The sequence below is a fragment of the Aotus nancymaae genome, unplaced genomic scaffold, assembly GCF_030222135.1.
Source record: "Aotus nancymaae isolate 86718 unplaced genomic scaffold, 86718_ANA_hifiasm-v0.15.2.pri h1tg000007l, whole genome shotgun sequence".
NCBI lineage: Eukaryota > Metazoa > Chordata > Mammalia > Primates > Aotidae > Aotus > Aotus nancymaae.
Genome location: NW_026988418.1, coordinates 22,188,989 through 22,216,368, shown reverse-complemented (window position 1 = coordinate 22,216,368; position 27,380 = coordinate 22,188,989). Strand labels below are relative to the sequence as shown.

The 27,380-nt window shown below is 45.9% G+C and overlaps 1 long non-coding RNA gene across 7 annotated transcripts; it reads left to right on the top strand.

Annotated features, from left to right (window-relative positions):
* The first annotated feature begins 2,183 nt into the window (after positions 1 to 2,183).
* Positions 2,184 to 22,581, top strand: LOC105710354 (uncharacterized). 7 transcript variants are annotated; one of them, XR_001105766.2, is made up of 8 exons: positions 2,184 to 2,319; positions 4,497 to 4,572; positions 9,585 to 9,676; positions 10,655 to 10,818; positions 16,064 to 16,252; positions 16,579 to 16,638; positions 18,940 to 19,130; positions 21,625 to 22,581. It is a non-coding gene; the product is annotated as an uncharacterized LOC105710354 (long non-coding RNA). The 7 variants fall into 7 exon arrangements; XR_001105765.2 differs by having other exon boundaries at positions 16,064 to 16,638; positions 18,971 to 19,130; XR_001105761.2 differs by having other exon boundaries at positions 16,064 to 16,638; positions 21,721 to 22,581.
* Positions 22,582 to 27,380: the final 4,799 nt, after the last annotated feature.

Sequence of the window (27,380 nt, the reverse complement as noted above, 5' to 3'; positions counted from 1 at the left end):
GAGAATATTAAATGGGACAATGATGGCACTTGGTCCAATGCCAGGCGCTAAGAACTGCCCAGAAAAAGCTGGCAGTTATCACACCTGGCACAATCCTCTACCTCTGAGTTCATGGTAGCCAGTGGTTGACCTTCATTCTTACAGGGGCAAACTAGTCATTTATTTTTAAGCGTGACCCCTAACTTGGAACACTACACAAGCAAAGTCCTAGAGGCACAGAACTGATCATTAATACCACTTAATATTACCCTTTGAAGTCATCTAGCAGTGGCAGCCAAACTTATCATTTTGCAGAAGGGGAAATAGATTCAGACAGAGGGAGGAATAGGCCCAAATCCAAACAAAGTTAAAGGCAGAGCCAGGAGGAGAACCTAGGTCTCTGATACTCACCCCTGCTCTTAACTCTGCAACATGCTTTCTGTCTCACTATCTGTTAGTAAGTAACATTCAAGACCTTCACCATTCCACCTTCATTCAGTGAACATCTGACAATTAGAAGTTCAAAGTGCTTTCCACATCTTAGCTCATTCAATCCTTATAGCAACCCCACAAGGCTGATCTTATTGTTAATCTCCACGTTGTAGATAAGGACAGTGAGGCAGAAAGGGGTTAAGTCACTTGGTTAAGCCTCACAAGCAGTAGGTAGTAAAGCTAAGAACTGAAACCGAACAGTTGGGCTCCCAAGCCTGTGCCTGTAACCACAACACCATACCGACTCTCAAAGGGTGGAAAAGTGTCTGGCATCTGCCTTAAACAGGCACACTCCCACGGGGAGACACAACCTGCAGTAAGTATGTGCAGCCTTGTACTACGGGCACCAAGAGAAGAAAGAAAGGAAGGGCTAATTTTATAGGGGAGGAGGGAGAGAATCAGGAGAGCTACCTGGAGGAGGTGAGCTTTATCCAGTTTCCAGAGGCGACTCACTTTCCTCCAGGTTGATGAAAGCTGGGGAAGGGAAGACGGCATTCTCTGCAAATGGAGGAGTCTTTGCTGAGGCAGGCAGGTATAAAGAGACTGGAGCTTAAGGGGTGCGGTCAAGGACGTCAGTAAGAGAGGTGGGCAGGACATCAAGCATAAAGTGTGTGAGGTGGGCAAGTTAATGAACCTCCAGAAGCCTTAACTTCCTCATCTGTAGAATGGGGATGATAACACCTACCCTCTGAAGCTGTTTGAATACTGAATGAGATAATGTGTATATACTTCCTGACCTAGTGTTATTCCTCTTTCTTTACCCTTCATAAAACTATCTCCTTCTCTAAAAAAAAAAAAATTAATTGAGCATATTTTTGAAACAGTAGCATTAATAATCTTGAGGGTCATTATTACTCATTCGTAATAACAATATAATGAATAATAATGTTAATTGCCATTGAGAACACTAAGTGTTTAATGTGTATGATCTATATTTATCCAATCTAATCCTCAGAACATATCTTAAAGAGAGGTAAGGCATCATTATCCCCATTTGACAGATGAGGATAATGAGGCTGACAGAGATGGAGAAAGGTACACAAAGGTCACCCAGCGAGGAAGCGGCAGGAAGGGTATTCAGACCCAGGTCTGTTCGTGTGGGTCCTGGCCACGTCCCTCCGCTCTTTCTCACAAGGAAAACATTCTAAGAGGTCTGCTAGGCCTGGGGAACGCGAACGTCCAAGCGAGGGAGGGAAGGGGCTGCCCGAGGCCGGAGGATGGGCCTGAGCTGGGAGGGTGGAGCCGGCTCTCCTCGCCCTGAGCCCTAAGGCCGCACAGAGGCTGCTGCCTTCGCCCGCCCCGGGGTGCCCTGCGGGGTCGGGGCCCGCGGAGACCCCCGGCCTGGGGGGCTGGGAGGCCGCGGTGCTGCGCTGGGTCGGCGCGCTCCCGCGTGACGCTCAGGCGGGGCGCGTTCATTTCATCAGCAATTTGTCGGGAAGGCTTCCCGATCCCTCCTCCCTGCCTGCGTTTGCGCAGGGCCGGGCTCTTCGGAAACTGAAACCACGGCCGCCCGGCCCCACCAGCCCTCGTGGGATCCGGCCCGGGTTTACCTTCTATGGGGAGGCCCGGGAGAGCCGGGCGGAGCGCCGAGGCGGGCGGGCGCTGACGTGGCGGGCGGCTCCCTCCACCCGCTCCTCCCGCGGGCACCGCCGCCGCCCGCGCGCCGCCCAGCGCCGCAGCCCCAGGCCCGTGGGCGGGAAGCCGGGCGGCTGGTGGGACGTGGCCTGGGTCCAGGCCCTGCCCCGCCGCCACTGAGACTCCCAACGCCACCAAACGTCGGAGCTGCGGTTTCTTTAGCTGTCAAATGCAGACAGATACTACCCACCTCGCCTTTGGAATGAGCAGCAGGTACGTACAGTACCCGGCACCTAAGACTTGCTCCATGTATGGTCCCTACATGGTGCCGTTGTGATTGTTGTTGTTACATTGGGCAGCCCGCCTTGTGAAATAATGAGCTCCCATTGGTGAGCGTGTTCAAGCACAAGTTGAATGAGTTTGGAGGACAAAAAGAAATGTTAGAAGAGGAAGGGATCGAAACTTGCCATGCCTCAGGTACTGATCTGGTGACTTCCAAAACAGATCTCTCAGTACTGATCTGGTGACTTCAGAATCACCTGGAAAGCTCAGACAGCTCCTCAGACCAGGGATGGAAATCCCGGAAGGCACACTCTTTGAAAAGCATAGCTTCATGTGTACACCACGGATCTAGGCCAATAGTCCCTGCACTTTTCATCTTTGAGTACCCTTCCGTGATTCCCTCCTGCTCCACTGAATGCAGTGTGAAGCATGTTGTTGACCAAACTAGATTTGTTAACGCACAATTAATTTGCTCTCTAAATAAATTATTAATCAAAGACCCAGAGTTCATTCAACAATTATTGAGTACCTACCGTGTGCCAGGAACTGTGCTGGACACTGGTGGTCTGGTGGAGAAGATAGACAAGGGCTCTGTCCTCATGGACTTGCCAGTCTAGGGAGGGAAAACAGAAAATGAACAAGAATTCAGATACTGACATTGAAGCCAAGAGAATCCAGCAGAGCCTAAGACACCCAATATTCCTAAAATGAGCAGATACAGCTGTGTCGAAAGCAAAAGCAAATAGAGGCCAGGCATGTGACTTACCCCTGTAATCCCAACACTTTGGGAGGCTGAGGCAGACAGATTGCTTAAGTCTATGAGTTCAAGAGCAGCCTGACCAACATGGTGAAATTCCATCTAAACTCTACTAAAAATACGATAATTAGCCAAGCGTGGTGGCACACACCTGTAATCTTAGCTATTCAGGCGGCTGAGGCACAAGAATCACTTGGACCTGAGAGCAGAGGTTGTAGTGAGCCGAGATCATGTCACTGCACTCCAGCCTAGGTGACAGAGTGAGACTGTCTCAAAAAAAAGGGGGGGGATATCATTCCCCTGAGAAAGGTGGGTGTACCCCTCAACACACAAGCACACATGCATATACCACAGTATTACCATTTTCATGGATCCCAAAAGGTCCAGGTCCTTAGATGGAGATCATCTAAGGCCTCATGAAGAAAGTGGCCTAAAGCCAGCATACAGGAAGACCCTGTAGACCAGATTCCAGTCGCACTGCCTGCCTCACCTGTGAGGAACTAGTAGCAGTTGCCCCCAAACACTCGGGGTAGAGTGGCTGACAGTATGGGCTCTGAAGCCAGGCTGCCCAGGGCTGAATTCTAGCTCTATTCCTTACTAGCTGTGTGAGCAAAGGTGAGGTGCCTGTTTTCTATGTGCCTATGTTTCCTCTTCTATAACATTGTCTGAATAATATCTACTTCACAGAATTGACATGAGAATTAGAGAGATGGCACTTAAAACGGGTGGTAGGCACTCAATATGTGACCTGTTAAACTATATCATTTTATTTATTTTTTGCCTTTGATGCTCTCCCTGGAGTATCCCCTATCCCCTTTCTCTGCCTGGAGAGCATATTAGCCCAATGTCCCCTCCTTTCCAGAGGCCTCCTTGCTTTACTTCATCACATAATTGGATGCTTTTCCTCTATGTTCTTGTGACTGTTTTAGATACCTCTTACAGCACCTGCCATATTGCAGTCATTTGTCTTACTGTTGTGTAGGTGTTTGCCCTCTTCATTGGATTATGAGTTCTTAAAATGCAAGGGCCAGATTTTATATATTTTTCATCTCTAGGGATAAGATAGTCCCTGGAGTAAGCTGTTGACACTATCTGTTGAATTAATGAATGGATGGATGGATGATGGATAGATGAGCAAAGTGACTTGCCTGGGATCACAGAGTTTAAATCCAGGGTCTTTGTTTAATTTATGTTGGGAAAATTACTCTTCTGAGCCTCTGGTTTCCCATCTGGAAAACAGATTTGATAATAATTGCACCTGTATCTTGGTGTTGGAAGTTTTAACAAAGTATACATAGGGAAGTATTAAAGAATATAAGCTCTAGAGTCAGATTGTATGGGTTCAAGTCCCTAGCTCCACCATTTATGAGCTATGTGATCTTACAAATTCTTAACCTTGTCATGCCTACAGGAGGCAGAATACATTAATGAGCTGTTGAGAAAATTAAAAGAGATACCTCTGTGAAGTCCCCAGTGCCTGGCTCAGAGTAAGTATTCAGTAAGTAAATATTGGTTTCCTTCCCCCAGCCCCCACCTTCTCCAGACTTGTAGGGCTTGGACTCTGAATACTCAAAACAGCTGTTCAAATGCTATGTTTTGTTCCCAGTGACTAATGTCCCTTAAGCCAATGTTGGAAAGGCGACTCCAGAATTGAGCTTATACTTGGGTAGTGAGTTAGATGAGGGGAATGTGGCTGAGTGGTTTATTTAGTTAATAAGGAAACTTCTGAAAAGAGGCAGTTTAAAATCAACAAATGTGTCAAAAAATTGAAAGCAAGAGCTAAGCCACAATTTCATATGTGGGTTTCATATGTCACTGGAATAGTCCTTTATGTAAAGCCATGAATAATAGGATCATCCAAACCCAAATTAATGTTTTACAAACTGTAAGAGCAGTGATCAGAATTGGCTTTGGAGCAAATTAGCCAGTTAATCAGTGTACAACATTGTAACAATTCTTGAACTTCCTTCTTCTCTATCACAATATATTCTGATAAACTATTCAAAATTCTCCAATGGTCACATGTCAATTACTAAGCCAAAAGATATGGAAGAAAAAGAGAAAGATCTTTTTATGTTGCACCTAGTCTCCCATCATGTGCCCGCATGGATCTCCCCAAACCTCCTTCCTACGGTGGAGTTTGGAAGAGGCTGAAATACGGGTACCCAGGGCCCTGGAAGCTAGGACTGTTCGTGGCTCAGCCAGCAAATATTTGGCAGTTCAGTTCAAAGAGGAAATCCGAGAGGGCAGGGGCCTCAGCGGGACTGGAGGGATGAGCTGCACAGAGAGGGAGGGAGAAGGGCAGGAATCTTATTAGCAAAACCAGCTCCCTGCCAAGTAGGGCGTGTGTCTGAATTTCCAAAGAAAAGAGAGGATCATAGCTGTTAGTTTTAACCTCAGCCCTTCAAAAACTGGGGAGTCGTGCATGTGTGTAATACTCCACTCTCTATTTCACAAATAAACTCTATCTGCATCTTCCTTCTGAATCTTTAACCTGACTCTTACTTACCCATACCTTGAGCCTTGTTGAAACCCTGTTGTAAGAACTCCTTCCTGATCTCTCCTGTTTGGGAATGAATCTCTACCTTCTTCTCTTACGTGCCCATGGTACTTTGTGTCCCCATTTTAAGACTGCACACAGACTTATTTAATTATATGCCAGCCAATTTCCTTCATTCTTTTCCCCACTTATCTTCCTCTTTTTAAATAGCTTTATGGAGATATAATTGACATACAATAAACTGTGTGTATTTAAAGTGTACAATTAGATATGTACAGACATGAGAAACTCTCAGCACCAAATAGTAAGCATGTCTACCACCCTAAAAGGTTCCTTGTGTTTCTTTGAATCCTTTCCTTCTGCCTCCCTTCCCTAAACAACCATGGATCTGCTTTCTGTCACTGTAGATCAGCTAGCATTTTCTATAAATGGAATTATACAATATGTACTCTTCTTTGATTGGCTTCTTTCACTGTGCACAATTCTGTTGAGATTCATCCCTTCAACCTTCCCTCCTCATTGGATTGTGGACTTCCCTAGGCAGGAACGATGGCTTACCCAGGGCATGGAGCTCAGTGATGGGAACAAAGCAAGACTCATGAAGGAGGAGGTAGTGGTGTGACGGGCAGCTCTGGATTTGCTGCAAGAATATATGTGGCTTTCAGGCTACATTAGGTCACTTGTAGGTGGGTAGCCAGCAGTCAGTCAGTTACTGTCGCAGCCTCAGTTTCCTCATCTGTAAATGGAGGGTGATGATAAATTCCCTTCTCTCTGGAGGGTTCTGTGAGACTCCACTGAGCCAGGAGATAAAGTGCTCTGTAAACTGTGAAAGGTCAGTTCTGGGCAAAGGATTAGGCCTGGATCAAGCCAGCAGGACACTGGGAATGCCCCAGCTCCCAGGGCTAGTCAAAGACAGCCTTGTCATCCAGGAAAGCCATGTGGATTTGCGATTCCTCGCAGAAATGGCCAATAAGAACTATGCCTGGTGGCCTTTAATCCTGGCCCAGTCACCAAAATGTCAAGGATTCTTTCCCCTTGACCCTCCCCTCTTCCCGCTTCCTCTGAGTGGGCTGTGTTTATTTACGAGGTCTCTCTCCCTCCAGAGGGCCACACGTGACCGGAGGATTCCTCCTCTGGCCTGGAGCCGGCTGATAAGGGCAGTCCATCTGCTAGGGGCTCCCAGGACCAGCAGGAACAGGAACCAAGCCGGTGGAGGGGAGCAGGGGAGACTGCCAGGCCTGGCTGCAGCTTCCTCTGGCTAGAACTGAGGAGAAAAGGGAGAAGGAGAGAAGGAAATATTTGTCTCACATTTGAAGTCAACTTGACCTATGAAATCACACCAAACTTGGGGAGGCGGCCCATCTTCTCTGATGGACTGCATTTCTTATATGGTATTGCTTAATAAAGAGAAGTGAGGTGAACTGGAAGAGCCCGGAGATGGAGATTCAAGGCCTAGCACAGTCACTGATTTCCAGTGTAAGCTTGCCAAAGCTGTGTTCCCTCTCTGGGCTTTAGTTAATTAGAACTATTCACGAAATACCTACTATGTGTCAGCCACCACGCTGCATTTTCCATATAACCTCCAAAGCTATCCTGAATATTCTTCCTCTCATTTTACAGTTGATGAAGCTGAAGTAACATGTCCAAGGTCACGTAGGAAATAACCAAATTGTGAATTTAGTGCTGTCTGGCAACAGAATCCACTTTTTTTTCATGAATAATTAAGGACAACAATTCTCAAGGAATTAGCTTAATAATAAATTATTTGGCTGGGTGCAGGAGCTCACATCTGTAATCCTAGCACTTTGGGAGGATAAGGCGGGTGGATCACCTGAGGTCAAGAGTTCGAGACCAGCCTGGCCAACATGGTGAAACCCCGTCTCTACTAAAACTACAAAAATTAGCTGGGCATGGTGATGCTGGCCTGTAATTTCAGTTACTTGGGAGGCTGAGACACGAGAATCGCTTGAACCTGGGAGGAGGAGGTTGCAGTGAGTCGAGATGGCACCACTGCACTCCAGCCTGAGTGACAGAATGAGACTCTGTCTCAAAAATAATAATAATAAATAATAGTAAATTATTTCTTGATCATACTCTGTGGAAAAAAAGGCTCTGTGACCAACTTAATATGGGGAATGCTGCATACAGTGTCCCTGTCATGATGACCCACAATTTCATTTTCACGTCTTAGAAGGTTCTGAAAAATCTTGGAGTGAAGGAATTTAACTCCTTCATTTAATCAAAAATTTCTCATATTAAATTCATCATCAACCTTTTTTTCCTCTCTAAACCTATTCATATGCCAAAGAACAGGTGCTCCTCAGAGCACTGTCTGGGAATTGTGGTTGAATCAGAGTTGGAGGGATTGCAGAGTTTATCCATCTACTTATAACAGTTTCACTAACAAAGCTTTTCTAAACACATCCAGTGGTGAGAGGCTCCTTACCTAGTGAGAGAGCGTATTCCATTGCTGTACAAATGTAGCGGTTAGAATAGCGCTGCCCAGGAGAAAGATACTGAAAGCCACATGTGTGATTCTAAATTTTCTAGGACCCACAGAATAAAAGAAAAAATAAACAAAATTAATTTTAATCATATATATTAATTAACCCAATAGACCTAAAATTATCATTTCAACCAGTAATCAAAATAATATTAATTTGATATTGTACCTTCTTTTTTAATGAAGTCTCTGAAATCCAGACAACCACATTTCCAGTGCTCAGTAGCCACATTTGGCTAGTGTCTAGCAAAACAAATAGTACAAGGTTAGAAGATTCTTTTTCAGGTGGTGCCTGAGATGGAGTCTCGCTCTGTTGCCAGGCTGGAGTGCAGTGGTGCGATCTCGGATCACTGTAACCTCTGCCTTCCGGGTTCGAGCGATTCTCCTGCCTCAGCCTCCCAAGTAGCTGGGACTACAGGCGTGCACCACCTCACCCAGCTAATTTTTGTATTTTTAGTAGAGACGGGTTTTCATGATGTTGGCCAGGATGGTCTTGATCTCTTGACCTCATGATCTACCCACTTCAGCCTCCTAAAGTGCTGGGATTACAGGCATGAGCCACTGCGCCCGGCCGGTACTAAGCTCTTCTTACCTGTGCCTCTCCTCCAAGGTCTTTGGGGTCAAGGCATGTCTACATGGCCTCACGGGCAGCTGCCAGTCCCGAGGATGAGTTCTGCTTGGCTGTGTCCTCATACATCCTCCCTCAAGAGTTCCTCATCACGGCACTCAGCCCTCTGGCAGTGATCTGCTAAGATCTGGCTTTCTCTGGAAAGAGTTTTCCAAACTTTAAAGTGCTGCATGAATGGAAGGCCTCATTCTCCTAACTCCTAGTGAGGCAGGCTTAGAGTCCCACAGGACTTCCCATGCTCTCATCACACTGGTATTTTATAGTGAACCTATTGGCAGTGGCCAACACATTGTCTGGTTTGGGCCAACTCCTTTCTGCTCCATGGGCCTCAGTGTCAGTGACCCCATCTGTCAAATAACAGATTGGAGCTTTCTATGATTCACACACTTTTAGCCTTTTCTTATCCACACTTCTTTTGCCTACCTACCAAATTTCTTATTAAACCAAGTCTTCTGTTAGAATTCAGAAATTGTTTTATCTTCCCTTATACCATATAATAAGCATTTCTTGAATGTTTGTCATGTGTCAGGCACTGTGCTAAGAGCTTTATAGATAGCATCTCATTTAAGCCTCTCCGTACTCAAGTGCATTAAACACTATTATTATCCCCTTTTATAATTGTGGAAACTGAGGCTTTAAGCATTGCATCATAGAGCACATGCCTAATGAGAACAGCTGGAGATCACAGTGCAGGCTCTTCTCATGGCTCTCTGATCCTAGGCTGTGAATCAAGACCACCCCTTGGACCTGAGCTCAGCCCAGGCCTCAGATTACAGAAGGGAGAACAGGGGTCTAGGGAAGTTTTTTCTTTTTTCCTTTTGTTGTTGTTGCTGAAACCCATAGCGCATCCTCCTTTTCTGTTTTGCAGAGGAAGGAAATATGGTTATGCTTTCCTTGCTAAGGAAATCCAACCCTCCACAAGTCGACTTTCTTCCCATCCCTTGACCTTTTAGGAAAAAGGTGAGACCCCTGGGAAGACTCTGGGAGAGACCAGAGGAGCTCAATGTGCCCTGTCTAGGGCAAGGGTATTTTTAGAGCTGGCTGCACACTGTTTACAAGGAAGCCAGTCCCTTGAGCCTGTCCTCGCCCTACAGGGAAACACCAGCCGCCAGCCCCACCCGCTGGCCCAGGCTCCTGCTGGCCCTCCCTTCCTCCCTCCCTCCCAGCTGTTCCCTTCTTATCGTCTCTATCAGCACGTGGGCTCTATCAGCATGTGGGTGTGCTATCATTACCACACCAAGAGCACAACTGAACAAAACTGTAGCCCGGGGCGCTGAAAACCTCTTAGAGAGGGCCAGCTGTGACCAGGTACTGGGGAAAAAACAAGAAGCTGCCATCAGTGGAGAAGATGGCCCTGGCAACTGGCGATCAACTGGAAATCCTGCAAGTGGGTATTTCTCCCGTGAAGGAGCTGTGGAACCTCATTGTCCTGGACGTCCTGAAAGTGAAGGCCTGATAACTGGAGAGGGTGACTTGGGGGAACGAAGAGGCCACAGGCCTGGGCCAGGAGCCAGTTCTGCCTCCAACTCTTACCATAGGCTGGATGCTCTCAACTGTAACAAGTCACTTACCTTTCAGAGCCTCTCTTTCTGCTGCTGTAAACCGAGGAGGGCTTGAATGGTGAGGCCCATCCAATCAATGACTGAACGTCTCAGACTCCTCAATGATGAAATGAGAGTACTTAGGCCTGCCTCATGGGGCTGGTGGTGGATACTAAATAGGGTTAAGCCCCTGGCACTTGATGGGCATGCAGTACATGTGGCCATGAAGGGTACTTTCCTTATCTTTAGCACTTCACAGTGTCTAGCACAAAGTAAGCACTCAGCAAAAGATGCTCTTCTTTATTCTAGCTCAGAGGTCTTCCACCTCTAAGACTATACAAAAGCTCTCTCCAACTATGTACTTTTTATAATTAAGTACTTATTCCTTCTCCCCCAGCCCTGTGCCCATCCCACTATGCTTCAGGAGTCTTGTAGAAGATATCAGAACGCCATTTCCTGAGTCCCAGTCTGTGTCTTCTAGAAAAGACTGTCCCTCTTCACCCAAGCCCACTGGCTGCTGAGACATATCATCCAGACCCAGTGCAGCTGGACCTGGCCCAGGTAAGCCAGGCTTCCTAGGGTCCCACCCCAAGCTTGCAGGGCTGGGTGGGAAGCTGGACCCAGGCAGCCGCACCCCATCCAAGCTTCCCCAGATGTGGGTATAGAGATTACAAGGCCTTCAGCCTCCTCAGAGGAAGTGCCCTTCCTCCTCTGCCCTGTGGGCAGACTGGACTTCTCTAGCAGCTGCATGAGATTGCAAGATTGTTATTTGAGGTGGGTAAATTCTTACCAAATATTCTCCTCCTCACTGCCTCCTCCACCTACCCCTTTGATTTCCCTCTTCCCTTCCCATCCCTTTTTCCTTCCTCCTCCTCCTTCTTTTCCTCTTCCTCATACTCATTCTCTCTTCCTCTTCTTCCCTACAGCTGTGCTTTTGATCCAAGTGATAGCCTGCTTATATTCCAAAGAGGGGACTCACCGAGGAGAGAAGGATTGGCTCCTCTCTGTGGCTTCATGTCTTCCCTCTCAGTCCTTCCACAAAGTTATCCACAAAGATATTCTGGTTGCCTCTGGTTTATGTGCCAGGCACTGGACCAGCACCTAAGGGGCATAGCAAGGGGCTTGCACAGAGCTGGTTAGCCTGCTGGCCTGGGCCAGACAAGCACACTTGGTTGGTTAGGTCGCTTATTAAAAAGGTGTCACTTCTGGCCACCTTCTGTATTGTCTCAAGGTCTTGCATACACGCTCTGTTTCTAGAGTCATTTTACTGTGTCTTCAACGACTCTCCTAACAACATATTACCTTAACTTTAATTAGCAGGCGCCACTTTGGAAGAATGTGTTTCTTCTCTCTGTTCCCTGCCCACAAGGAAAGAGAAGCAGCACTTTTTTGTTGTGGTGGTGTTGTTGTTGTTCTTTTTGAGACTGTGTCTCACTCTGTCCCCTGAGCTGGAGTGCAGTGGCATGATCTCGGCTCACTGCAGCCTTTACCTCCCCAGTTCAAGTGATTCTCCCGCCTCAGCCTCCCGAATAGCTGGGATTACAGGCACCTGCCACCACGCCCAGCTAAGTTTTGTAGTTTTAGTAGAAACAGCGTTTCGCCACGTAGGCCAGGTTGGTCTCGTACTCCTGACCTCAGGTGATGCACCCACCTCAGCCTCCCAAAGTGCTGGGATTACAGGTATGAGCCACTGCCCCCGGCAAAAAAGCAGCACGTTTAATAGCGCAAATGGCCAAATGAGTAACAGGGCCATTTGAGGCCAATGAGTAACACACACACACACACACACACACACACACACACACACACACACACAGGCACCGAAGGGTGGTTACAAAGCTTTAATAAATAAGACAATGTTAGAAGGAAAGCCCTTTGGAAAGCACAAGGAGTTCTCTTTCTGCTCACCTTCAGCTGCTATTCATATTCTACGAGGGGAAATCCTCACCCGGAAAACCTTGTTCACACTGGCACAGGTTCCAGGGCGTGAGCCCCCGTGGAGGCTGGGTCTCTCTGTTTCCGTTTCCCTTGTTGACTTCCAGTGCGACTGTTGTTAGCTCACAGACGGACAGGCAGTTCTCCATGACTTGCCAGCTGCCAGGCTGATTCGGCTTTGGTTCCCTAGGAGAACAAGCCTGATATCAAGGATTCAGAGGGGGCCAAGGGGCCTCTGCTCAAGGAGGGAATCTCAGGTGTCCAGATGGAGTCAGACAAGGGCTTATGTTTAGGCTGCAGCTTCAAGATAACCTGCCACTTCTGTAAAGCTTCCCAGCAAGAGAGAAGTTGGTGAGGTGACTTGGGAGTTAGGAAAGAGGAAGCAACAGAGGAGGAGAGGGAATCCCAGGAAGAGAGATGGAGCTTCAGCGTCGCAAAGGCACAGAGGTGTGAACAAGCAGGACAGGTTTGCAGTTTGTGACTATTACTCCCCTGAACACAGCTTCCCTCTTAATTAGTCGCATTTTTGCTTTGATCACTTCTCCCCAGCTGCCCCATCCCCATCAAGTACCAAGTTCCGTGCAGATTCTACCATCTCGTAGGTCTCTACTGTCCATCTCCTCTTCTTTACCCCTACGGCCATTGTCTGGGACACATGGTTCTTCCGGCATAGACTAATTAGAACAGTTTTCTAACCCATCTCCTTGCCTCTAGTTTCTCCCGCCTTCCAATCCATCCACCTCATAGCTGCCAAAATAATCTTTCTGACATACAAATCCAATTGTGCTGTGTTCCTTTTCTGCTTAAATCCTTCAAGGACACCCCATGACCTCTGGGACCAATTCTGTAGCTTAGTACTCAGAACCTCCATTATCTGATCCCATTGTCTTCCTCTTCTGCCTAATTTCCCAACAAAACCTACACAAACTCTGAGTTATTGCCACACTAACTATCAGTTCCCCCAAATGAGGCATACAGTTTAATGCTGTCTGTCGCTCTTCCTTCTACCTGGAATTTCCTCCACCCCTATCTTTCTGGCTAACTCCTACTCCTTCTTCAGAACCCAGCTAAGGAGTCACACTCTCTAGAAAGGTTTTCCTGATCCCTCCTCTGTGCTCTCAGAGCCCACTGTACATGTATCTCTAGCATTGAGGTTCTTAGGGCTAGAATTCAGGAGCTTTGTGAATTTGTATGGGGAAAGAAATGCTCAATAACCTGTACCTAAAATTAATCTAACATTTAGGCTTAAATCACAGTGACATCAATGTTTCCTGTAATTTATCACCAATAGAAATCATAGTTATTTTCATATCACTTTACAGTTGTTACAGATTATCTAAAAATTTTACCTATGATTATCAATATTTTGAAAATAAAACAGTTAATAAACCTATAGATCTGGTTACTCAGTGTACAAATATGAAACGACATACATTATTACCAATTTTTTTGTTAACTTTTGAAAAATCATTGCTTTCTTTGCTGTTGTATGTATTTAATTTTATGCATTTTAAAATGTTATTCTGAGAAGAGGCCCGGGGCACCACCAGAGTGTCCAAGGGCTTCCCAGCATGAATGGTGGCACCTTCTCTGGTATAATCCTCTTACATCCGCACTGTAACTGTTGGTTTATCTTGGCTACCTCTATCAATAGAGTGTGTACATCTTGAAAGAAGGGGCCACCCTTTTACCTGCATGACAATGCAGTGCATGGCACTTAGCATATTCCTAGAAATATTTTTTGAAATAAATACATGCAGACAAAAAGGAAGAAAAGAAAGGAAGGAAGAAGGGAAAGAGGGAGAAAATTTGATCTTCAAAGGCCATCTGCTCTTTCCTCTGCCTTGGACACTCTACTCCCAACTGTCTCTGTGACTAGCTATCCTGCCTCCTCTGTGCCTCTGCTCTAATGTGATCTTCTCAGGGGGACCATCCATAGCACCGTATTTGAAATTACAGTTCCACCCCACAGGCATGCTCTGTCCCCCTTCCCTGCTCTGTCCCCCTTCCCTGCTCTGTCTTCTTAACACTTAGCACCATCAGACATACCATGTGTTTCTGACTTTTTATTTATTAACTCTTTGCCTCTCCTCACTAGAATGTAACCTTCATAAAGGCAGGGGCCTTTACCACGTTCTTTCATGTCTGTATCCCTAGCACCTGAAATAGCACTCAACAGATAATAAGCATTAAGTAACTTGAATGGGTCAATGGAAGCAAGCAAGTGGTGAAGGCCCATCAGTGGGCATGAGCCCCATTCTGTTGGGAGAGGCTGAGGGCTGCCAGGGTCAGTGGCAGAGCCAACTGGCATTGGGTGAGTGGTGGGAAGAAGCTTGGGTTGTTTGGATTGGGCATGGACAGAAGGACCTGGCACCGTGGCTGGGGAGTTGGGCCCTGTGACACAGTGCCCATATTCAACAGAGAAATGACAGAGTCCCAGGAAGGCCGATTGACCCGGGAGCAGGACTGGGGAACAGTATGAGGCTCACAGGGAACACATCTAATCTCAAGGCCATTACTGTTGGATCAACAGCCTAGATTTGGGAAACTCCTGCCACCCTATTTTCCTCAGTGTCTGGGAAAGCCAAAGCCTATTCCCCTGTGAGGCCTGACAGCTCCAAGAGCTCAGAAAGATTCAGGAATCACAATGAGTATGGCCCCTGGATTCCTCCTCTGCCACAGCGCTTAGTCATTGAGGTGGTGGCGGTCCTTCCTCCACTAGGCAGCGAGCTCTCTGATGACAGCACTACCTCACAGTCTTCACTCATTAGTAGTACAAGGCAGGCCTGACAGACCATTTATTGATGGGAAAATTTGTGGTTAGAAAATCACAAATGTGATATTGATCATTCGATTGAATCATGGGGAGAGTAATGAACTTCAAGCTCCTACGGTAACCAGGTACTGTGCTGGCTATCTGGGCCACATAGCTGAATCAATTGGGGTCCCTCATCTCCAGGAGCTTGTGGCAGAGGGGGAGCTCAACATAAAGATGGGCAATAACAACACAGTGTGCCAAGGTTGAGGGGCCACACTTAGGAAACTGCCTCCCCCAAATCTTATGGTACTTACCAACCTAAGTTACATTATTATTTAATTACTTTAATTACATTGCTTATGTCTTATGTCTGTCCTCCCATAAGACATAAGCAATGAGAAAAGCTTTGTATTGTTCACTGCTCTCCTCCTAGCACATAGTAGATGCTCACTTAGCTTGAGGAAGTACAGAAAATTGCAGGTACTTAGCTCAGTCCAGGGATGGGAGCCTCAGAAAACTTCCAGCAAGAAGAGGCCTTGGCCAAGAACACAGCGTTCCAAAGCTCACGCCCTTCAGCATTCCTCATTTCATGACTTCTTCGCAATTCAGCAAAGTCACACCCATTTTATGAATGAAGAAACAAATCTCAGAGGCAGGAAAAAGCTTGGTAAAGGCCACTCAGCTGGCGGAGCAGGGCCCACATCTCCCGCTGAAAGTCTGAGCCTTCTCCATACTGTTCTACCTCCTGCTGACACATGAAGAAGACTCCTTGTGGCAAAGGATGACCTGCTGTCCATGCAGCTTCTGAGAGGGTGAGAGACCATTCCCAGGGAATGGAGGGGCTGAGTCCAGAGAGAGATAGATCATCGTCTCCAACATCAGCAGCTAAAGAAATGTACTTTCCCAGGAGCTCTACACATGTTCACTCATTCTTCATAATCACCTTGTACTGGAGGTTTGATTATTGTTCCCAATTTATAAATGAGCAAACTGAGGTACTATTAGGTAACTTTCTTAGATCACGCTGGTGGTAAGGAAAATGTCTTGTGTTCGAACCCACACAGTTGATCTTAGAGCCTTTACTTTTAACCATTTTGTCTCCTGCCTCAATAGAGCGTGCCCACCTTGCCCGACTCTGGGAAGCTGCTAGAAACTTCCCAGTTAAGCACTCTTCACGTTTTAGACATGATACTGGGTACTCTGAGGAAAAGCTACAAAGAATAAATGTCTAAATTTCCTGCCTTCAAGAAGTTGCCAACTCAGAAAAGAAGACATAAGAAATCAATGAAACTAAAATAAAAGGTACAATGTACGTGCACCGAGGATAGGACATTTGAGCTGAGCCTTGTAAATTAAAGAGAGAATCGTGGTCCAGCAACAGGTCTCAGCATATACCACCTCATCCAGGCATGGCAGTAAGCTCCAGGTTAGGGGAATATCAAATCAATTTGTGTGTCTGAGGAACAGAGGGTATGGGGTGAAGATAGGGGCATGTCAAAGGAGAATTGAGCCCCAGATCCTGGACAGTTTGAATTAATACAGTAAGTGAATTTGCTCACTGTTTAGTAGACGCTGACCAATCAGACGTGAGGGAAAGAGGAAGTAATATAATCTGACCTGCGTTTTAGGAAGATCATGGGGTGTCTTGGAAGCAATGGAGAAGGAAAAAGCTGAAGAAAGGAAGACCGGTGAGTCACTTAGCTCTGTCTGCAAAATCAACCACCCTATAACCTAGAGGCCTAAAATAAACACTGTCTTCTTATTGTTCCCAAGTCTAGGAGTCAATGGGCAGCTCTGCAGTCAGCTACCTGCTCACCTGTTTGGTGGGTACTGGGCAGGGAAATGGAGGTGACTGGGGCACATGTCTCTTATTACCTTAGGTTTCTTCTCATGGTAGATGGTTGCCAGGTTACCAAGAAAAGCGAGAAAGAGCAAGCCCTGATACACAGGCTCTTTTTGAGCCTTGGCTTATGTCATATTTCTTAGTGTCTCCTTGGCCAAGCACAGATTCAAAGTGTGGCACGATAGACAGCATTTCTTGATGGCAAAAACAGCAAAGTCATATAACAAAGTGGTGTGCATAGGGATGGGATGAATTCGGAGTCATTTTTGTTAGGAGGCCGTTTTTGTAATGGCCTTAAGCAAGAATTAGTAGTTGCTTAAATTAGGAGATGGCAGAAGAAACAGAGAGACTATCAGAATATATTTGAGACATATTCAGGAGATGATTATGAGGGAGAGGAAAGAATTCAGGATACCTCTTGGATTTTTGGAGAAAGCAACTGGACAGTTGGTTCTCTGTATCAATGAAGGGACCAAAAGGAGAGGCAGGTTTAGGAGTTGTAAACACATTCCAGCTCATATGATTCCGCTGAGGTCTATGAATGTGCTACCTTCCTTTCTTAGAGAAATGTTCTTTTGCCAAGCCTCCCCCGACTCTGACCATGTATCCACATGGAAAGTGAGATCACTTACATGACCCTGCCTTCCTAACAGTAGTAATTGGCCAGATACAGACATCTGATTCAAACTGGGAGTGCCTAGTCCCACATCCACTGCCAGCCAGGTCCACCATGTATAGTTGTGCAGGTTATGCCCTGTACAAGCTTGTCTGGCAGCAGGGGTAATAAGTGGGGACTGGAATACAGCCTGTGCTCTGCATGGCAAGCTTGCACCTGTGGGGCTGCAGACACTTAGAAGATAGCGCCCTCTTCTAACTCCCACAGCAGTGCTCTGTGCTGCCAGCCCCAGTGGCTGGTCTAGGGGCAGGCCCGTATGCCACACTAGGTAAATTGGACTCCTCTAGCAATTATGCCATTGGAGCACATGGGAAAGAGGTTTTTTTCTACTCTGGCCCTAAAACTGTATAGATGGGAGTATGTAGCATCCACATCCCTGTGATGTTGAGGAAACTGCTGAGAGAGAATGAGGGCAGTACATCAATGAACTCAGAAAATGGAGGTGTAAGAGAAAGAGAGCTGTCAGAATCAGAGCACCCTGTTCCAGCCAACTCTGCCCTTCCTGGGGGGCTTGGTAGTTTCATTTCTCCATCAGTTCTTTGATTGTCCCTGTATTCTTCTGATTTAAATTCTCCTTTTTGGCTTATGCAGGTTCAAGTTGGGTTTTTGCTCCTTGTAACCAAATGCAATCTTACGCAATAAAGTAAAGAAGTTCATGTGTTTAGATTTGGAAAGGAGGAGGTTGGCATCAAAGACAGGTCAGAGGGTGAATTGAAAGAACGTGGGGACCAGTTTGATGAGAGTCATGAGAGAAAAGGGGTGTCCTAGGGAAGTTCTGGGCTTTTGGCTTGAGAGACTGTAGAGGAATGGGGATCTCAGCAGAAGTAGGCAACCCAAAAAATAAACTGTGGTGGAGTGGAGGGAGGGACTATGCATTCTTCCATTTATTCATTGAACAATGGTCTCCCAAGACTTGTCTAGGCACGAGGACTCAGCCGTGGATAAGGTGAACTTAGATACAGATAGTATCTGTAGCACATCATTGACTATTTATTCAACAGTGAGCACCCACTCTAGGCCATGCATTGTATCGAGAACTGAGCATAAATCCAGGCGGTGATGTCCAGCAGGCAGCTGGAAAGAGGGTGGAGCTGGCATTTCTGTTGTAAGCATCATCCCCATGGGGATAATTTTGGAAGTTGTGGGAGAGAGCACTTGGAGAAGAAAAGTCTAGTTCCATAAGCCCTGTCCATCATGCCTCGGCTTCATTCGTGGGTTGGGAACACAGTGTTTCTTTGGCTTGTATGGCTGAGAGGCAGACTCAGAAAGAGTGTGAGTGGAAGAGCCCAATCTGGGGCCAGCCTGGGGTCAACAGCAGCCCTACCAGGTAACTGATCCTGTATGACCCTGACTGAGTTGGCTAATCTCTCAGAGCCTCAGTTTTCTCAGTTCCCGAAGAAAAAACAGGAATGCTTATCCTCGTGTTAAGAAAAAATGTTTGTAAAAGTGTATTCATTCAACCACAAACAGGTATTGAACACCAATACGTGCCATGTTCCAGGGTAAAAACCTCAAATGGGAGTATCAGAGCCATCATCTAGGAAGGATACGTGAATCTTTGTGGCTGCCATAGCTAGCTTCTGCTGCCCCTAAAGCTGCCAATCTCCCCCTGCCCACCACCAGTCAACACCAATCTGCCCCTTCCCCAGCCCATCTGAAAGGTAATATTTTTGTGATTAGCAAAGAAAGAAAAAAACTCATGTTGTGCTGTCCTCTGGAGAGCTGGTTTCCAGAGCGGCAGAAAAAGGGCCCACGTGAACCATGCTGTTCTTGGCAGCCGCTGTGCTGTTCCTCACAGCCAGAGGCTTAGAGCTTTATTTGTGGTTTGAGTTACAGGCAGGGGTGAAAACCCCAGGAAAGTGGGGGGAAGGGAGAAAACATTTTAAAAGTTGAGAAAATTGCCCTGTGTTCTCAAGTGCAGGCAATTTGTCCCAACACCTGAGCTCTGTAGAATCCTAGTGGTCTGACTGTGGTTTTATACTCTGGGGCTCTGGGCCCAGTGTCAAGGGCGGGGGACATTTTTTCATACATTAAGAAAATCGCAAAATCACTTTTTACAAGATATTAATGAATACCTTTGCTGCTTCAATGGTGACATTGTTGGAGGTTTTGAAAAAAATCCAGGTTAAGGTTTGGGGGTGATTTTTGCTTTGAAGGCTGCTACATAAGGTATTTCACAGTCATTAAACAGGAGCTGTGGATGTTGCCCCCAGGATCCCTCGCAGAGGACACTAAATATTTTAGAGATAGAAGAGCCCTTTAAGATCTTTAAATCCAACCCTCTCCTTACACCGATGATAAAAACAAGGCCTAGAGGAAGTAAGAAATATGTCCAAGGTAACACAGCAAGTCTGTGGTAGAAGCAAGTCCTGATGCCAGGACCTGGAGGTCTTTGCAGCAGCCTCTGAGGCAGCCTGGAGGTGACATTGCACCTCAGAAACCATGACTGGCCTCCCCCTCATGTTGACATTTCTGCGGCAGTGACTTTGAAAGCTGCCTTTTATGGCTCTGGCTTTGGAAGGGCAAACACTGTTATCAGTAAAACAACACAGGTGCCTTCTAGAGTTGGAGCCAGGTGGAGCCAAGCAGGAAGGGAGACCCCTCTGCACAGGCAGACATGACCCAATCACCTGTCTGGGTTCAGAAGGGTGCAAAGACCCTCTTTGGGGAGTGGAACAAGAGGCTTCTGTGGTGATGAAGGGCATGGCTAGGGGGCCAGACAGGATGGCTTCAAGTCCCAGCAACATGCCTGGCTAACTGCAACCTCAACCAGCTCCCCTGACCAAGCGTCATTTTCCTCAGCTAGAAAACAGGGACGCTGATAGCTCAGTCCCATGACTGAGCATACTTTAAGTGCTCAGTAGCCACATGTGGCTAGTGGCTCCTGTATTGTACGGCACAGATACAGAATTATCACAGAAAATCCTATCATGCAATGCTGGTAGGGGCTCTCGGCTCTTGACATTAGTTCTGGATCTCACCCACTGCAGCTACTGAAAACAGAAGACTGGTCCAGGTGAGGTCTCCAGCTCTAAGGTCTGGGACTCCCAGCAGGGACATCCACAGTTCCTGGCTCCTCTCTCTAGCTTTTAGTCTTCTCTATTACTGCAAGGATTTGGCTTCAAGGTTGGACCCTGACTGAGTGCCTTTCTTCTGCTTCCCTGAGCAGAACCCCAGGGTGAGAGGATATGTGGGGTGAGGGGAAGAGGCTGGACAATGCCTCCTGTAATGGCAGGTGTCCGGAGTCTGAAAGCCTTGGGTTCAATTCCTGGCTCACTCACTCAGGTGTTAATGGCTCCGGACCTTTCAGAGCCTCAGTTTTCCCATCTGTGCTCACTCTGGTAAGGGGTAACGAGGTAATGGAGGGAGAAACACTTTGGAATCTGTGAAGTACACTGTTCAGAATGAGAAACTTCTACAAGTAGGGGATTGACATTCCCCTTGCTCTGCTCCTTTCTTCACTAAAATAGTATTTAGATAGAGGCAGATAGCTGCCTTAGAATATATGCAAAAAGATGTTTTATTTAGAAACATTTTCCAGACGTCTGGAGATGAGAAGAACCTGGTATCCCAGAGACACCCTAAAAGAGTCCCCTAAAGGAGAACGGGAAAAGGAAATCACTCACTATATTCTAGATACTGTGACATATAGATACTGTGACTCTTCATATATGAAGAGTGGCGATGGTGATGATGCTGGCTAACAAGAAAGCTGAGTACCCACTGTGTGATAGGCGCCATTTTGAGTACTTTACATATCCCATTTCACAGATGAGGAAGCTGAGGCACTGCAAAGTAAAACTTAAGTTTCCAAGGTCACCCTAAGCTAAGACGTAAATCGCAGCAGCCAGAGTCCCAGGGCCGTGTGCGTAGTCATCTCCACACTGCATTCATAGTCTGTACATTGTAAGAGTCTCACGTAACACCACCTGCCACTTTCAGATAAGGAACTGAGCCTCAGGAAGATTAGGTTACTTGCTTAGGGTCACATAGAGGGGAGAGAGGAGGTTCATTGAGTGTTTTGCTTTTTTTCTTCTTTCTTCAAAAATATTTCCTTCTTTGGCCATCTTTTTGACAAAAAAGGCATTGTTGATTGATTTGCGTCTGATTCTTTCTTCCTATTATTTCCTCACTTGAGTCCTGTTTTCCCCTTAGGATCAGACAGAAGTCGTCTACCGCCTTGTTCACAGGGAAATCTCTGAAATACCCAAAGCCTATCCTCCCAACACTTTTGCTTCTTTTCTTATCCAGTAAAAGAAATACAAGTTTGGCAAAGATGACAGTGCCGTTCCCTGCAGTGTTCCCATTCTGCTCTATTGAATAAGTTCCGGTTTGACTACGACTATGTGAAAATGTGGAACCAGACCTTCACCCCACATTCCATCTCCAGCTCTATCACAGAGGAAGTGCAACATCACCTTAGTTATTCAACACATTATGCTCCTCGTGATACAACCAGAGTTTGTTCACATCAGCAATCTTGGCAGCTCTCACCACGCTGCTGACTCACGACTCTCTCATGTCCCAATTTCCTGTCCATTGTTCTTTCCTCTACTTGGCCTGATTTCTAAAGGCCTCTTGGTTGCATTAGGAGGGATTCCTGAGGAATTCCCTCGGCAGTTACCTCGGGGGAGCCCTCAGGTTTGGGGCTGATCCATGTCCTCTAAATGTAGTACTTCAAAGCTCTCAAAGATAGGCAGACCCAGTGGGAAGCTGCGAAATGGTCTCTGACCCCTCTGGGAGAGCTGGCAGTCAGAATGCCTTTTGGAAAGAGTCAGATCTAATCCATAAGTGCCTGGAAAACACCCTCTCTGGGGAATAAATGCCACTGTGGCCTTGACTGAGGCTTCAGAAGGATTTAGGAGCTGCAATTCATACACACATGCATTAATTTTCAAGTAGTGGTTTTCAGTTCAGGCTTCAGAGCCACATAAGCCTGGCTTCAAAGTCACTTTCCAGCTTTGTGACTTTATGAAGTCTCCACATTTTTAAACCTCCATTTTTTTCCTATAAAACTGGATCCTTCATGGTTCTTACTTCATCGTGATATTGAGGGAACGAAAAGAGAAAGCAAAAATAAACGGCTTAGCCTCGTGCCTTGGCACATAGAAAGTGCTCGGCATTTGTGATTATTTCTTCATGTCTTTGTTCTCCTGGCGAAGCATTTATTCAGCAAGTGTTCACCAAGGGGCTGCCGGGGCAGCTGGGCGCCGCGGCGGAAAGAACACAGATGCTAATAAAAGCCTGAGCACAGGATCAGGCTCTTTGGGTAAAGATGCTCCAGGGGACCAGCTGAACGCTTTACAGGGACCTTGCTCTGGCTCTGCATTTGGACTGCTGAGCTCCCACTCACTTCATCCCCCACCCACAGCACACACACCAGCTTCTGGGCCATTTTGAGTTTGGAGCGTCTCAGATTACGCTCCGTGTGACCTTGGGCAAATCCCATCACTCATCTCAGCCTCTGGCACATTTTCTATAAAACAGAGATAATAATACCCACCATGCCAAGTTTCGGTAGTAGATTAACCAACAGCAAATGTGAAGTGCCCAGCCAAGCCCAGCATGTGCTTGATGCTCCACAACTTCTAGCTCCATTCCCCTCACCATGCCTTCCATAACCATGTGCCCAGCTTGGGCTAGATGCTGGTGGTCAAAAGATTAAAAGAAGCTAGACCTGCCTGCAGGGAATTTAAGCTTTGGTGGAGGAAATAAATAGTTGAACCTCTACCCCAGAGAAAGAGTGCTAAGGGCTGTGATGGAATTATGTCTGAGGGGTTATGGAACATGAGGAAGGGCAAATCACTTTGCCAGGTTTGCCCTCAGTTTCCTCGTGTGTCAAATGAATGAAATTGCTTAGCACCCCAGGTGAGATGACTTCAGTGACTTACTGAAACTACATGTTGGAAAGTTTCGCTCTGTGCTAGTACTTCTATCTATTTATCTGTTTCTCCATTAGAACTTCACCTACTTGAAGGGGATATCTTCTAAACGTATGTCTTATTCATTCCTCTGTCCCCAGCACACTGGCATAGAACTGGTGCCCAGTCAACATCTGTTGAGTAAACTGATAGAAGGATTTATTATCTAATTCTATCCTCCCAGAGCCCAGAGAGATACACCATCCTATAGATGGAAGAAAAACTGAATACAGAGTTCAGTGAGTGGCCTGGCAGTCAGTGGCCAAGCCAGGCATCTTGGAAACTTCGGTGATGACCTTTCTGCTAGATTTCACAACACAGGCCACTGTGGCTCGGGTGGGGTGACACTGCTCTCCTGGAGGTGACTCAGCTTTCCCTGGGGGATCACTGAACCAATCCATCAGCCTTCACACTGAGTCATGGGCTGAGGTGAACTTCAGACCTGAGGGGAGAGCAGGGCTGCCCTGCGACATGGGTGTGCCCAGGGTTCCCTCAGTCCAGCTGAGCACACCACCTGGGAAATCCCTCATAGGGTGAAGATGGGGCGGGGACAAGGGCGTCACACCAGATCCACACCCATCTCCCACAAGACTGTCTAAAGAGCAAGACCTGTCCTATCACTGTGATTGGTGGGCTCTGACTCAGAGGCGCCCCTTCTCCATCACCAGTGTCCTGTCCTCAGCATTGGCCCCAGTCATCTTTTGTCCTGCCTGGACTCCCAGCCTCCACTCTACCAACCTTCCTTTCAAAGAAGTTAAGTGATTTGCCATAACCACACATTATGAGTGTCATGTGCTTATGTTCAGAAATTCTTGACTGGCTCCCTAGGACCTGGGAAATAAAATCTAAACCCCCAGCTCAGCACTCAAGGTCATCTTGCTGAAGCCTCAGCCTATTTTTCCCGTTTTTTCCTCTATACACCCTTGAATCCCTCACTTTAGATGGGTCTGTGTGTTGCTATTTTTCAGAGTTGCCCTTTACTTTCCCTTCTCCTTGCCCTTGCTAATATATTAACTCACTTTCATCTGGAATGCCCTTCCCATGTCTTATCCATACTTCAGATCTGAGCTTAAAAGCCACCTCATTCAGGAAGCCTTCCCAGATCTCCTCAGCTCAAACACTAGGATAATGCCCGTTATGTTTATTGATAATTTCTGTTGTGCAAATACTGTGCAAAATGTTGTGCATACTGTACAAAGTATGATCAGTACTTTATATGCTTCATTTAATGTGACACTTCCAACAATCTTACAGGTAAGTGAATATTTATTACCCCCATTTTATAGATGTGGAAACTGAGACTTAGAAAGGAGAGCTAACTTGTCCACATTTACATACCTCTCAAACGCCAGTCTGCCCAACTCCAGGTTGCTCCATGACTTTAGTTTGTGCTTCGCATGCTCTTTGCACCTCTTTGGGGTACTCTTCTTGTTGGGTGTTGTATTTTCCTATAAGACTCGTCCACTCAGTTCTACTGTGATGTTCCTGAAGAAAAGTGACCAGTGTTGTAGGTAGTGTCTGACATAGACTGGGCCATGAGGCAGATAGCAAGAGCAAAAGAGGAGAGTTATGGAGCACTGCCATGTGCTAGTCCATGCTAGTTACCATACACAGACGTACATAGCATTTAAGTGTTGTCAGTCTCATTTTATAGACGCGGAAACAGAGGCACAGCAAGGCTAAATAATGTGACAAAATCTATGAGGAAAAAAAAATTGGGGTGGACCTACATGGAATCATCTCAAAAATATACCATTAAGTGAGAAAACAAAAAAATGGAGTGCCTGTTTGCATCATATGCTCTCACTAGGGAAAATAAAAGCATAATAAAACACACATATGTGGCCAGGTGCAGTGGCTCAGCCTGTAATCCCAGCACTTTGGGAGGCCAAGGTGGGTGGATCACAAGGTCAGAGTTCGAGACCAGCCTGACCAACATGGTGAAACCCTGTTGATTTTTGTATTTCTACTAAAAATACAAAAATTAGCTGGGCGTGGTGGTGGCACCTGTAATCCCAGCTACTCAGGAGGCTGAGGCAAGGGAATTGTTGGAACCTGGGAGGTGGAGGTTGCAGTGAGCCAAGATCATGCCACTGTACTCCAGCCTGGGTGACAGAGCAAGACTCTGTCTCAAGAAAAAAAAAAAAAAAAAAATATATATATATATATATATGTATGTATGTATATTTGTTTATGTGCTTATGCTGAGACTGCTTTAGGGACACACAAGAAACTGCTTTTGGGGAGGTGACAAAGGAGGGGCTTAGAGGAATAGAGACTAAAGGATTGAAGGGGACTTATTTTTTTAATCATCTAATAGTTTGTGTTAAATAGGGTTTTTTAATTATTTGCATGTATTTCTCAAAAATAAAATTTGCTTATTTAAAATATGGATCCATGAAAACTTTTGAAGATCAAACATTCCAAAAAGAATTTAGCCTCTGGCTTTTCTGACTCCAGGAATCTTTCTTTTATAACCGTCTCATTTCTGACATACAGGCATACCTCAGACATATAGTGGGCTCAGTTGCCGAGCACAGCCATAAAGCAAACATCGCAATAAAGTAAGTCACACAAATTTTTTAGCTTCTCAATGCATATGAAAGTTATGTTTATACTATACTATAGTCTGTTAGGCACGCAATAGCATTATGTCTTTAAAAACACTGTATATACCTTAATTAAAAACAACTTTATTGCTAAAAAATGGCAACCGTCATCTGAGCCTTCGGTGTGTTGTAATCGTGCTGGCGGAGAATCTTGCCTTGATGTTGATGGCTACTGACTAATCATAGCGGTGGTTGTTGAAGATTGGGGTGGCTGCAGCAATTTCTTAAAATAAGGTAACAGTAAAGTTTACTGCATCGACTGATGTTTCCTTTCATTCCATCGTTTGTGACAGATTTCTCTGTAGCATGCAATGCTATTCGATAGAATTTTATCCACAGTAGAACCCTTTCCAGAATTGGAGCTAATCCTCTCAGGTCTTTCTGCTGCTTTATCAACTAAATTTAGGTAATATTCTAAGTCCTTTGTTGTCATTCCAACAATAGTAACAGCATCTTTACCAGGAGTAGTTTCTATCTCAAGAAAGTACTTTCTTTTCTCATCCATAAAAAGCAACTTCTCCTTCATTCAAGTTTCATTATGAGATTGCAGCAATTCAGTCCCATCTTCAGGCTCCACTTCTAATTCTAGTTCTCTTGCTATTTTTGCCTCATTGCAGTGATTTCCTCCACTGAAGCTTGGATCTCTCAAAGTCATCCATCAGGGTTAGGTTCTACTTCTACCAAACTCATATTAATGCTGATATTTTGACCTATCATGAATCACAATCATTCTTAATGGCACCTAGAATGGCGAATCCTTTCCAGGATGTTTCAAATGTACGTTGCCAAGATCCATCAGAGGAATCACTGTCTATGATGGCTATAGCCTTATGAAATGTATTTCTTAAATAATAAGACTTGAAAGTTGAAATTACTCGTTGATCCATGGCCTGCAGAATGGATGTTGTGTTAGCAGGTATGAAAACATCTATCTTCTTGAACATCTCCATTAGAGATCTTGGTTGACCAGGCACATTGCCAATGAGCAGTAACACTTCGAAAGGAATCTTTTTCTGAGCAGTAGGTCTCAACATTGGGCTTAAAATATTTAGTAAACCATGCGGTAAACAAATTGTGCTGTCATCCAGCTTTGATGTTTCATTTGTAGAGCACAGGCAGAGTAGATTTAGCCTAATTTTTAAGGGCCCCAGGGTTTTGGGATTGGTAAATGAGCATCGGCTTCAACTTAAAGTCACCAGCTGCATTATTAACAAGTCAATCTATCCTTTGAAGCTTTGAAGCCAGGTGTTGACTTCTCTTTTGCTATGAAAGTCCTAGATGGCATCTTATTCCAATAGAAAGCTGTTTCAGTTACATTGAAAAATCTGTTGTTTAGTGTAGTCACCTTCATTAATGATCTTAGCTAGATCTTCTGGATAAC